This window comes from Balearica regulorum, chromosome 3 (genome assembly GCF_011004875.1).
Source record: "Balearica regulorum gibbericeps isolate bBalReg1 chromosome 3, bBalReg1.pri, whole genome shotgun sequence".
Classification (NCBI taxonomy): domain Eukaryota; kingdom Metazoa; phylum Chordata; class Aves; order Gruiformes; family Gruidae; genus Balearica; species Balearica regulorum.
In genome coordinates this window covers 119,388,796-119,399,690 of record NC_046186.1, presented here as the reverse complement: position 1 = coordinate 119,399,690, position 10,895 = coordinate 119,388,796, and the positions used below count along the sequence as shown (strand labels likewise).

At 38.0% G+C, this 10,895-nt stretch overlaps 1 long non-coding RNA gene across 1 annotated transcript; it reads left to right on the top strand.

Moving 5' to 3' along the window:
* The first annotated feature begins 233 nt into the window (after nucleotides 1-233).
* LOC142601344 (uncharacterized) lies at nucleotides 234-10,649 on the top strand. Its single transcript, XR_012834946.1, has 3 exons — nucleotides 234-360; nucleotides 1,422-1,602; nucleotides 10,568-10,649. It is a non-coding gene; the product is annotated as an uncharacterized LOC142601344 (long non-coding RNA).
* The last annotated feature ends 246 nt before the right edge of the window (nucleotides 10,650-10,895 follow it).

Here is a 10,895-nt window from a genome sequence, read left to right as displayed (position 1 = left end):
GGAAAGAAAGAGAGGAGGAGGAAGGACTTTTTCCTCGTATTTCTTTCACAGAAGTACGATAGTAAACCACAATCTCCAGAATTTTTTCCAACAGTTCTCAATCCCTGCTCTTTCCTTTATACACCTGTTTTCAATGAAAACAGAGTCTATTAAGCTTGCCCCCACCCTCAGTTCCCTCCTTCCCTGCCAAGTATTCAGTTTTTGCCTATCCCAGTCAGAAGTCTTGAGTCATTTCTCTTCTGTTTTTAGCATGCTTTCCTCCAGCAAAGAAAGAGACAGAAACCTTATGCAAAGAAACTGCTTTAATGCCACAGTGAATCTATGACATCATCTGCTGTTTGCCAGCATAGTGAATAGCAGGTGAGGAAAAGAACTACTCAAGGTAAAAGACTGTTTTAGATGTCTGTTAGCTACAGTGAAAGTGCTGGAACCGAAGGATGTGTATTAGTCTTAGAGCAAGTTGTAGCTGATCACTTATTAGCTTGAAATTTTAGCAGCATTGGAAAAGCAGCACGTAGACCTCTATCCTGGGTTACGGTCTCGTGTACAGGAAAGATTACTTTGCAATCCACTGCAAGCAGTAGGCTGCTAAATGTAGCTGGCATAGTCACCTCCCAGGCTAAGGGATGAATGCGTGTAGCTGGAGAGTGGAATGAGGCCTGCCTAAAAGTACTCTAAGGCATGACTTACCTAGACTTCCCCAGTGATATAAAATACGCTGCCTTGTTTGATGTAGGGATTTGTCTCCAAAGAGATCTACAAAGACTGGAAAAAAGCAACCCTTGATTCTACTTCTTTACTGAGGACTGTCAAACTTATCTTGCATAATATTAAAATTAGAGATTGTGTGGAATATAAAAATGAATTAACACCATAGGAAAGAAGCTTTATCTTTTTAGTTTTTAGTGTGACAGTTAAGACTCCAATATAAACTATCTTCCTGTAAGAATATGAGTGTGTTTAATGAAAATGTTGTGACTGAAACTAATGTCTTGAAATAGAACCTGCTACTCTGGGAAACCTTCAGATGAGTTTATTCTCTGGTATATGTACCAGCTTTGAGCTGAACTCTTGGAGTCCTAGTTCCTGAAACATGACAGTGCTTTTGGAATACCAGAGTATGTTCCTAAAGCTTCTGTGACAAATGCAGGGTGTTTCAGAATTGTACACTAAATCTTAAATACAAATAACCCCAAGTAAGGAACAATAACATTTTCTTTTGTTAACAAAATTATATAGTGCGATTAAATATAAGGCTTAAACCAACTTCAAAAAATAACTGGCAGAGAACCTTGTGGATTTTAAAAATTCTTGGGGTAATTTTGTAATGTTGCCCTTCCTGTGTTTGTGACCAATTTCTAGGATGAATTTTTAAATTCTCACCCTTTCATCCTCCCATCTGACCCTTGGTACCTCTTCAGAGCTCCATTGACTTCAGTGAGGCATGAAATTGAGAGAGAATTGCAGCTAAATCTGCTTAAAACAGAATTGCAACTAAGCCTGCAAAGCCATAGATGGAGCAAAACTCTCAAAAGTCAAAAGAAATTCTGCACAAGTGAAAATAGAAGAAAATGGCTCTCGAAAACCTTTTGAAACTTTACAGTAAGTAGGCAAAGTGAACAATAATTTGGTTTCTTCCATCTGTTTGACAGTGTAGGGTAAAAATAACTAATGTCAACCATAGTAAAGTAGTATGAGGCAACTGAAAGATTTTTAGTTTTTATAAGGCAACCTAGCTACCAGCTCTTTACCATAATAACTGGTAATAAATACAGATTTTACTTTTTTTTTTCTCTCTCAACCTGTATTTCCCTAAGAGATAGAATGAACAGAACTGAAATGATGAATAACAAAACTACGGGAAATGAGACTATAGATATCCTGTGTATGGAGTCACATTTAACACAAAAATCTAATTCAGTGTCATGTCTTGAAATTAATTGTTCAATGGTAATGAGGAAGGCAAATATTCTACTGTATCATGTCACTAAGTTTAGTCACGCTAATAAAAAGGTGTTGAAGCATAACTGCTTGGATGGGTAGGGCTATTGACCTCACTGGGTCTAATCACATGAAGTGCTTCATTGAATGAGTAAGAATTGCAAAATGGAGCCACTTGTTATTAGATTAAAAAGTGGATTTGGGGTATTTTGCAATACGACTTTTTTTTTTTTTTTTTTTTTTTTGCTTTGGGGTTTTTTTTGGGTTTTTTTGTTGTGGGTTTTTTTTAACTGGGTAGCATTACTAGTTCTTATCTGGGCCTGTATAAATCTCATGCTTCCGGAAGCACCAAACAATTACATTACAAGAACAATGAGCAATAACCTTTAAGCTTTGTGTGAAATCACTTCCTAATTTCCTGTTCAGAGACTGAAATTTCGTCATTAAACATAGGTTAAAGCTATGTCATTTGGTTCAGTTTTATTAGTAATACTAAGGAGATTTGTCTTCCCAGTTAAGTATCAGTTGTCTTAATGTTCCAGATGTTTGTTGCTAAAAACAACTTGTCTGAATTGATGTGTTGATAACACAGAGAAGGAACAGATAGTACAGAGCTGTCCCTACTCCATTCATCACGTCAACAACTGGAAACAATGACAATACCACACTGGCTCGTTCCAAATTATGGACCCCAGCAAAAAAATTAGCTTGACTGGCCAGAGGTCTTGGAAAAGTAGGCTGAAATCTGCCTTGGACAGCTATAGAGGTTACATGGCTATGGATCACATCACTGGTGAAAGAGTTCAGTAGAAAAATGTCCCAAGAAAGAGGTTTTGCCTCTGCCTGGTGCTTGTAAAGTTCTTTCAGCCTTGGGTTTAAGTGAGTAGTTCTGTTGACTTCACTGGGTCTAGCTACATGAAGAAGTTTTTCATTTAAGGAGTAAGAATTGCAGATTTGACTTTATGATCAAATACTAGGTAAGAATGTAGTAATGGCCTGATACCTGTAAGTAGATGAAGCTAGAGCAAAAGGATATACTAGGCTTACTTGTGCTTACTGCTATATTTTTGCAGCAGGCTTTTAGTTATTGTACTGTTATTCTTTTTGTCTAGGTTAGATTTTCTGTATTGCTGTTGGTTTTGTTTGACCATGACATTAGTCAGATATTTTTTATTTTTGTATCAGAAGATAGGGACAGAACTGTATCAGCTGAACAATTTAAAAAGTCTTAATCCTTGCAAGGAGATTACAGTGTCAGATACCACAAATGCCCCAGAGTTGAGTACAGTTTCCTAACCAGATATGTGTACCATATATCAAAAATCCCAACAAATATTACGAGTACTCACAGCTGATTGACATTTGGGTACACTCAGAGAACAAGTTCTGGTGATACTGCTTAAGAAACCAGGTGACAGTATATTTATATGCTTATGGCTTGCAACCGTTTTCCTGTCGTCTTATTGTACATCATGAAAAAACATGGAGAGGCAGGATTTTGTTGTTCCACAAAAAAGGAAACTTTTGGGGTGTTTTTTACTTGAGCCTGAGGTACAGGTTGTTATAGAACACCAAATACAAGGTTTTGGTGTGAAATATTTATTGGTATGAGTCTTTATGAAGTTTCCTCTGTGCCTTGGTGAACACGTTTTTTGTCAGGGGCATACATATAGTTTGGAAGGAATAGGAGCATTCACAGTGGTGTACTTAAAAAAAAAAAAAAAAAAAAGAGGAAAATCACTTGCTTACTAAATAAAAAGTGAATAAATTTAACTGTTTTATTCAGATTGGAAAGTGACAAGTGGATAAACTCTGATCATGTCCTTTACAAGAGAGAAACTGTTTACCTGTTTTACTCTTGACTGCTCTAGCAGTGTTGAAGTTATCTTCCAGAAGACTATTTTTGTATAGCGAGTGGAAAAAGGTAAATTTGTAATTCTTGTGCTAAGGGTATCAATAGTTCTCCAAATCTGAAAATTTGGGTATTTGAACCCAAGGTAATTTCTGATACTTTTTCCGTACAAGCAGAGTAGCTTGTTCTGTGTTTCCTTTTATTACCTGACGTGAGTTCCATATGCCCATCTGAAAAGATCTTAAAAAAATGTTTGTACCAGCTTCTCTCTGCACTCAAGAGTTCACCAAATTCTTTGAAATGAAAAAGTCAGAAAAATTCCCTCTCCCCTGCAAACCCTGCAGTAACACTTCAAGAATATTGCAGCAAAACCTGTGTTTCTAACAGTGGTGATGTGGAGCTGTTAGAACTTAATTTTCTGTCAGGAGAGATTCCCAGCTTTCAGTAACAACAAAGATTTTGCATTAGTACTTGCAAATATGACTCAAATGCATCCAAAAGTTTGGGAAAGGAGGAAGTCTCAGACCATTATTATTTTAAACTTCTTTTATGATATTTCAATACTTGACATTGACTGTATCCAGTAAATAATTAAAACAATGCTAAAATAATTTTGTAATCTACATAACTAAAAATGGTAAAGGTAAGTAGGTATTTTCAGAGGAAAGCGCAACCATGACTGAATTTCCAGTACATCAGGTTATGATAATGGCAGATTGTTAATACAGAGTACACAAGGTTTGAAGATTTAAATTTTATGGTAGAACAAACAAAAGGGAAAGGAAGAATTTAGAAGCCTCATTTCTCAAGAGAACTATCCAAAATCAGTCATTATATGCAAATTTTTTAGACCATACAAAGGATATTATAATTTAATTTTCAGCTTATTGACAGTGAAAAAACCAAAAGGAACTGTGAAAATAATGGTAGTGACAGTGAAACATCAGAGTACCTTACTCTGTTTTAATAGGCCTAAATGATCCAAGCACAATATTAATTGATCTCTAAAAATATCTGAAAGAATCACATGCCAAGAAGACACTCCAAACTACTAATCATGGTAACTGAGTTATCCTGAACATGATGCTTTTCCTTCATAACACAATACATCTGATTAACGAGTAGAAACTTGGCTACCTGGAAGCATAGTGTTGTTTTTCTCTACTCAAAACTTACAGCCTCCTTTATTTATGTAACTAAGCTAATGCAGACTTAGGATATTTAAGATGTGTACTTCTGATTATAAACGGGGGAAAAAAATGGAGAATAGTTTATTAATTTTGTCTAAACCCTGGCCTGAATAGTTGATTTCATCATTAATGATGCTGGAATATAAACTGAAGATTTGAAATGTGTGGTTTCATTATATAGTTCAAGAATAACGTCCAAAGTGATGTGCGCATGCTGATACGTGAAGCTTAGGTCTGGTTGTAATATGCCAGTCTGTCATCTTTTACTAGTCTATAATAAATGATTTATGGATTTAATACTCTAACATGTTTTTCAAAAGTCTGCCAAAACTTATGCTAGTTGCTGACACACTGTTGACAAAAGTTGGGATTAAAAAATCCTTAGAAATTGAAGATGTGTGCCATAACTGGTAACTTATTCACACTGCTGTTATTCCACTGACATATATTGACTTAAATAATCCATTATTATAGTGCGAGAGTAGAATGAGACTTCAACTGTAATTGTGGAGGGAATGACATCTGTGGGCAGCAAGAAATATGTTGTATTTGTCTTTAACAGCTACATATTAAAGTGGTAAAAGCAAAAATGACAGAAACAAGACACCTAAGCAAAGATCTTGCTATCCAACAATCAGATGATCTGGCATTCAGACATACAATAGTGTCCTGCATAACTCAAATTAGTAAAACATCTGTGCTTAGTTCATGCATCCCCTTTTAGCCACTGTTTTTGCTCAGAGAAATGTATGTTAAGGTTTCAATATATCTCCCTGTAGCACTGGAACATTAACATTAAGTGCATCCAGGGATGGTTTAATAGAATGCAAGATTAAAATGAGAAATATTATGTATACTATGTTTAGGTTGGGGTTTTTAGATGTTTCCACTGCGACTGAGGGTACTTGGTTTATCAGTGGTGGTCTGGCAATTCATGCGGTGCTGTCGGCTTTGAATTAACTTCACTAGTGCACACAACTAGTCCTGGTTGCACACATTCTCTGTTGTAGTTTATTCTGCTTTTCAAGAAAATATATTTTATTTCCAGTGTTATATAAGCACTTGGAGGTAAGATTGGAGCTGCGTTATGTTTGATATGTAAAATGAAATCCTTGTTTTGAAGACCCTACAACAGATTTGAAAGAAAAGACATAGAGCTGGTGAGAAGCCAAATTCAGAACCTATTCTATGCCAGGGGTGTGCAAGCAGCATAGAACATCTGCTGTAGTCAGCAATGTTTGAGCTTCCCTTTGACAACATGTACTTTCACGTAGGTTTAAGGAAACTTTCTCTCCTTTCTCCTCAAAGTGAACAGTTAGTAGAAATGTATCTTCATTAAATGACTAGCACTTTATCTGTCTCTCAGCAGCTGTTTTGTCAAAAATTCTTTTCTTTCACTGGTACTTCTCTTCAGTTCCTTAAGCCAACAGTTTCTGAGATAAGAAGGGTCATTTGTTTTTAAAACATTTTCTGATCCCTTCATGAACGTAGTGTAATCAAGTTGTTAAACTGAATGCACCCCTGACTTCATAGGAGTTCTAAGCCTGAAGGAAAGTTTTTGAAACATGTGGAACTGCCAGCCTGGGTGGTCTAAAAAATGTTCAGACAAGGTGCCCAGTTTTTCACATCTTTTCAATGGATGTATTGATTTATGCTGTGTACTGTAGATTTCATGCTCTGACCAGTTCAGTGACTTTACTCACATCAAAGTAAACCTTTGATTCCCAATAAATACTCATATATAGCACTGCTTTGCTGCTAGCCTGTGATCAAAACTGGAAATCTTTTCCCTTCCTTATACCCATGTAAATATTTGTATTAGTGCCAGCCAACACGAATTCTCAAAATTTTCAGTGGCTACTCTGTGTTTGTTTTGTTGTTTGTTTGGTTGGGTTTCTTTCCGAGCCCACTGATGATTTTGTGGGCAAGCAGGATGAATGAAGGTCAAAAGCTCTTTGTGCATTACTGAGAGCCTATCCACAAAAAAATATGTTGAAAGGAAGGGAAGAAAGAAACAATAGATTGTGATGATAAAACAGTACAGATGAAATTCAGATGGAAAATGTAAAAGATCAAGTCTCTGCCTGCTTCGTGCTGTTTCCCAAGAGCTTCTCTTGGGCCATCCATCAAAGAAAGAACTGGAGAGGATTAATAAGGCGTGTCAAGTTTCAAAGGTGACACTTGTTCTGGACTGCCCAGAGCTGGATTTGGGGGGGCTTCTAGACTTTTTTCCTTTTAGAGACAGGATCAGATGGGAGGAGTGGGCAGAAAATGCCAACTACTTGAAAAAAATGTGAAGTTTTGTATTTTCTTTGTGGAAGTGCTCTCCTCATGCACCCATGTGCATGTGACTTCCCACAGAACCATGCTACTCCTTGAGGTGTGAGCCTGAAAGTAGGTTAGTAATGTCCCACCTCCATGATTAAAAATCAATAAATCCATCTGGGCTGTTGCTATACTAAATAACAACAAATTTGTACATGCTGACAGGATAAAATTGCTAAACTGGTATTCTTGCTTCACCCAGAAAGGTTATAACAAGCAATCAAGTGACTGTATAAGTCTAATCTCTCTGTTCAACAGCTGGGTCTAACACTAGGCTGCAGTGCAGCAGCTGTAAGCATGCCAGACTGCACCCTCCAGGTCCTTGCCTGCTCCCCTGGCTTTTGGTTCCTAGGGCTAATTCAGCTTTCACAGCTGGACGTGGCTTCTTGCACCTGCACCGCTGGCTACACTTTTCCTGCCAGAGCATGAGCATTTTGCAGTGAATTCAAGGAAATTTATTTTTTAAAGTGATGTAAGACTACCTTGTTGGCAGGACCTTCCTATTCTGGAGATCTCACAGCCTCTTTCCTAGAATTTCATACAACCCAGCAAACCTGTGAAATGTGCAAATTTTCCCTGTGATTGATCTTCCCAGCCATTAATATCTGATGTAACTCAAAGTAGAGTATATGGCCCCCTCTACCTCACTCCTGGGGGGAGCCTGTTTGTGCCTTTCTCTCCCCTCCAGCTCCCAGACTGCAGAGGTGAAATAAAGGCATCCATGCCAGCCCCAGGGCTCTGCAGATGATGCATGAACCTGCCAGAGTTGGAGGAGCCCCACCTGTTGTACCATGTCCTCTCTGTTGCAATGCTGGTTGCGTGCATCTGCCTGTGCTGTGGGTCTTGGTTCTGAGATGCTCAAGGATTATTTTCTGACCAATTTCAAAACATTTTGCATATCCTTCAAGGGGCAGTTGTGCAAGGGCACTTGAGGGGATCCATCAACACTGGTGTGCGGTTCTACGCCCAGGTATAGATATCCCTGAGTAGGGTGATATCCCTACTCATTCCCACATAAATATTGACTAGATAGGGTTTAAAGCTGCAAATGTGGATTAGGAGTTCTTCCATGTGAACATTTAGGAAGTTTAGCCTACAGTCAGTGCTGGTGAAGTCTGGATGAATCTGCAAAGACACCCAGGGAGATGACTGGCCAGGTGACACCTGGTACTTGCTGTTGCTTATGTTGCTTTGTTGTTATGGTGTCTCCCTATTTGTTCATTTATTTCAGCCCCACTGGTGTTGCTGTGTTGTAAGTCATTTACATATCCGAGGCAGGAATTGTCTCTGATATCCATGTGTGCACAAGTACGAAACATACTGGGATCTTAATCAGAGAATTCAGTCATCAATGGTACACAGAATTTATAAGGTGGACTTCTGTTGTAAGAGAGTGATTGGGAGAGCAAGAAGGCTTTTTAGTGGTGTACTCTGCTACTAGGGCATGCTCTGCAGCTAATTTAAATATTATTAGAACCATGAGTTTTAACAAAGCAATGTTAGACTCCTAGTTTTTTCAGCTCCTGTTTGACATTGGTGTCTGTCCAGTGAAAATAAGCATAAAGCTAGTAGATGTCCTAGTATAGACCCTTATTGTTTCATGTGGTATGTAAATTTGTATCTGTTGTGATCTGAAATTATCAAGATCTTGCAACTAGATTGCAAGACTATTTCACAACTATGCCGTAACTAACTGTTCTCTGGGATGAACAGGAATCCTGTGGAAATCCTTCTGGCTTATAACATTACAGTTTTCTGGGGATCAGCTCTCACGCTTTCTTGCAACATGTACTTTTTTTATTGGTAGGTAATCTATTAGTGTTGTTATAAATGGGGACCATGTGGCCACTCTAATGGCACTAAATGGTCTGACTGGGCCAAAAGTCTAATGGAAGGTTAGATGGTTTTGTCCCCATTTCTTGAGTCCATCAGCAAAGGTCAACTTTTTAACTTACCCTGTGTAAGAATGGTAGTGCATAGCAGAAAAATTATTTTCTTCAAATACTACAGAGAGACTGCATAGACTGAGCCCTACCCATTCCTTTTCTCTCTGCTCTGCTAATTAATTGTATGTATTTTACTTCATTTTTGTGCCACACACTTCAGCAATTTGTCTCGGAGCATTTACAAAGGATTTAAACACTTTTATCCCAATTTCAAGAGGTGAGTCAGAGGTGAGGCCCAATGGCTTTAACATGATAATGACAAAGCAAGAAGTGAAACCTAGATCCTGGGAATTCATTGGTGGTTTTCCTACAGATTTATAGTAATTGTAGCCATGCCTTACAAGCTTTACTAGCATCTATGTAGAACATGGTGTATGGTCTGTTAGTAACCTTGGAAATTCACCATCTTCTTGCCAGTATACGAAGGGTAGCTTTGTTACTTCTGACCAGTACCCAAGCCACTAAAGTGAAGTACGCGTATAGTCTTAGCAGGATTGGGGTCCCCTGCAGTAACATACACACAGTTCTTATACAGTTAGCATAGTAAACTTTTTCCTCCCACTTCCCAGAATGTTAAAAAGAGACAGGGTATTGCTGGTGGTGGTTTTGGGGTTGCAAAGTACACAATTATTGAGTTCTTCCTCCAGTGTCCAGGCAGCATAGACTCTCATATTTCTGAGTGATAGATTTAGATGCAGCTAATCAGTAGCATGATAGATATGGATATAGAAGCCTGAGTAACAGATGGCTTTGAGCAAGATAGAGTTCTCAAGGGCACAATTCAGCCTTTTCTTTTCTGCACGAGAAATACCACATCCTGTTTACAGATTATCTCTGTGTATTTGGCTAGACTCATCCCTTCTATAAATCATTTGCTCTGAATGGAATTAGGGCAGGAATTTTACTCAGCCCCTAGTGGTGTTCGTTTTGTGAGCTCTGGCTTTTAGAGCAGCATTAAAAGAAATCTGAAAGGAGAGCTATTCTCTGAGGTTTTTTTAAATTGCTCATTTAAATTCATATTAAAATGTAGTTTCTTTTTTTAGATGCTACTTGTTTGTGATATGAAATGTTAGAGACATTGAAAGCTAAATTTATAGCATATTTAATTCACTATTTTATTCCTATAAGGGCACTAGTATTTCATGGACCTTGAAATAGATAACAAGTGTAGACTTACAGCCTGGGACTAGAGACAGAATTTGCAACATCTGAACTGTTATCTAATCAGAGATTCCACTCCCCCATAAACCTAATTGAAAAAAAAGAATAAGACACACATGAGATGTTAATTATATCACTTTGTGCCCTGAAAGGTGCTGAGTCTGTTGGGAAGCATACCTGGCAAAGGTGCTAGCTGAGACACTGGAAGCTTTTAAGGGGAAGAAAGCTACTCTGGTAAGTTTTCTTGTCTTACCTTTGTCACCACAGGGTCAAGATGATCAGTAACTGACTGAGCAGACGGCATGTTTTACAGATGTTTGACTTGCTGTGACAATCAAGGAAATAATTCCCAAATGAAGAATACTTCTTGGTGGGAGGGGGTTGCGAGGTGCAGAGAGCATGCTCTACCTTATCTTGTTCCATTTATCATGGTACCATAAGTGACAGATATGCAGGGAAGTATTACTGACCATTCTTTCC